This window comes from Triticum dicoccoides, chromosome 2A (assembly GCF_002162155.2).
Source record: "Triticum dicoccoides isolate Atlit2015 ecotype Zavitan chromosome 2A, WEW_v2.0, whole genome shotgun sequence".
Taxonomy (NCBI): domain Eukaryota; kingdom Viridiplantae; phylum Streptophyta; class Magnoliopsida; order Poales; family Poaceae; genus Triticum; species Triticum dicoccoides.
In genome coordinates this window covers 764,724,212-764,726,908 of record NC_041382.1, presented here as the reverse complement: position 1 = coordinate 764,726,908, position 2,697 = coordinate 764,724,212, and positions in this window count along the sequence as shown.

Below are 2,697 nucleotides of genomic sequence, written 5' to 3'. Positions count from 1 at the left end.
CGTATCAGGCATCCCCAAGCTTAATTCCTGCTCGTCCTCGAGTAGGTAAATGATAAAAAGACAATTTTTGATGCGGAGTGATACTTTGGCATAATTTCAATGTAAATCTTCTTAATCATGGTATGAATATTCAGATCCGAAAGGTTCAAGACAAAAGTTCATATTGACATAAAAAATGATAATACTTCAAGCATACTAATCAAACAATTATGTCATCTCAAAATAACATGGCCAAAGGAAGTTCATCCCTACAAAATCATATAGTTAGGCTATGCTTCATTTTCGTCATACAAAGATGTTCCCAACTTCTATACCCCCGATGACAAGCCAAGCAATTGTTTCATACTCAAAAAATCTCAAACTTTTTCAACCTTCACGCAATACATGAGCGCGAGCCATGGACATAGCACTATGGGTGGTATAGAATATGATGATGGGGATTGTGTGGAGAAGACAAAAAAGGAGAAAGTCTCACATCAACGAGGCTAATCAATGAGCTATGGAGATGCCCATCAATTGATGTTAATGCAAGGAGTAGGGATTGGCATGCAATGGATGCACTAGAGCTAAGAATGCTCAACAAAAGAAAACTAGTGGGTGTGCATCCAACTTGCTTGCTCATGAAGACCTAGGGCATTTTGAGGAAGCCCATCGTTGGAATATACAAGCCAAGTTCTATAATGAAAAATTCCCACTAGTATGAACAAGACAACTTATGAGACACACTATATGAAATCATGGTGCTACTTTGAAGCACAATATATGAGACTCACTACATGAAGAACAAGGTGCTACTTTGAAGCACAAGTGTGGAAAAAGAGATAGTAGCATTGCCCTTTTTATTTTCTCTCTTTTTGGGGGCCTTTCTTTTTTTCTTTTTGGCCTTTCTCTCTCTTTTTTTTAATTGGGCAATGCTCTAATAATGATGATCATCACACTTCTATTGATTACAACATAATGATTACAACTCGATACTAGAACAAGATATGACCCTATATGAATGCCTCCGGCGGTGTACCGGGATGGTGCAATGAATCAAGAGTGACATGTATGAAAAATAATGCATGGTGGCTTTGCCACAAATACGATGTCAACTACAAGATCATGCAATGGCAATATGACAAAAGTAAAGCATGTCATGATGATGATGATGATGATGGAAGTTGCATGGCAATATATCTCGGAATGGCTATGGAAATGCCATGATAGGTAGGTATGGTGGCTGTTTTGAGGAAGATATAGAGAGGTTTATGTGTGAAAGAGCGTATCATATCACGGTGTTTGGATGCACCGGCGAAGTTTGCACCAACTCTCAATGTGAGAAAGGGCAATGCACGGTACCGAAGAGGCTAGCAAATGGCGGAAAGGTAAAAGTGCGTATAATCCATGGACTCAACATTAGTCAAAAGAACTCATATACTTATTGCAAAAATTTAGAAGTCATCAAAAATCAAGTACTATGCGCATGCTCCTAGGGGGATAGATTGGTAGGAAAAGACCATCGCTCATCCCCGACCGCCACTCATAAGGATGCACAAGCCAGGTACACTTCATGCTTCAAATTTGTTACACAACTTTAACCATACGTGCATGCTACGGGACTTGCTAACTTCAACACAAGTATTTCTCAAATTCACAACTACTCAACTAGCACGACTATGATATTATCACCTCCATATCTCAAAACAATTATCAAGCATCAAACTTATCTTAGTATTCAACCCACTAAAAAGAAAGTTTCACATATCTTGAATACCAAGTATATTAACATTAAGCAAATTACCATGCTATTAACGACTCTCAAAATAATCTAAGTGAAGCATGAGAGATCAAGTTTCTTTAAACAAACCACCACCGTGCTCTAAAAGATCTAAGTGAAGCACTAGAGCAAAAATTATCACGCTCAAAAAGATATAAGTGAAGCACATAGAGTAAACTATCAAGCTCAAAAGATATAAGTGAAGCACATAGAGTATTCTAACAAATTTCAATTCATACATGGCTCTCTCAAAAGGTGTGTACAGCAAGGATGATTGTGGTAGACTAACAAGCAAAGACACAAATAATACAAGACGCTTGTGACGCCCGGGTAATTAAGCTACAATAAACCCCTGCTAATGAAGCCACGTCACCTCGGTTACTGTTGCTAATCTTGTGTTAGTTCAGAACCCATCCAAATTCAAAATTTAATTGAAGACAAACAATAAAAGTTTTTAATTATCAAATCTAAAATGTTCAAATCGTAGCAAATAAAACATAGATGGTTATGGTGGTGAAACCACATTTTTATAAAATGTTTAAATGCTCAAAGGAAAATAAAACAGCAGCAAAAGAATTTAATTAAATGCCTTTTGTATTTTGTAAAATATTAAACTATTTTATTTAGCTGTCCAAATTAATGTGGCAGTGGTATCTTTAACACACCATATTTAGGTTTTGTTCTCACATTCTTCAAAATTGAAATAAATTAATAATTTAATAAAACCGAAAGGAATAAATAAAAGAAAAGAAATAAAATATAAAAACAAACTATAAAAAAAAAGAGAAAAAGAAACCCCCCAAACCCCCGGGCCAACCGACCCAGCTAGCCAACCGGCCGGCCCAGTCGGCCAGCCCACCCCGGCCGGCCCACCTCTCCCCGCATAACCCCCCCCACCACCACCCTCGAACCCTAGCCCGATCCACCACCACACCCCC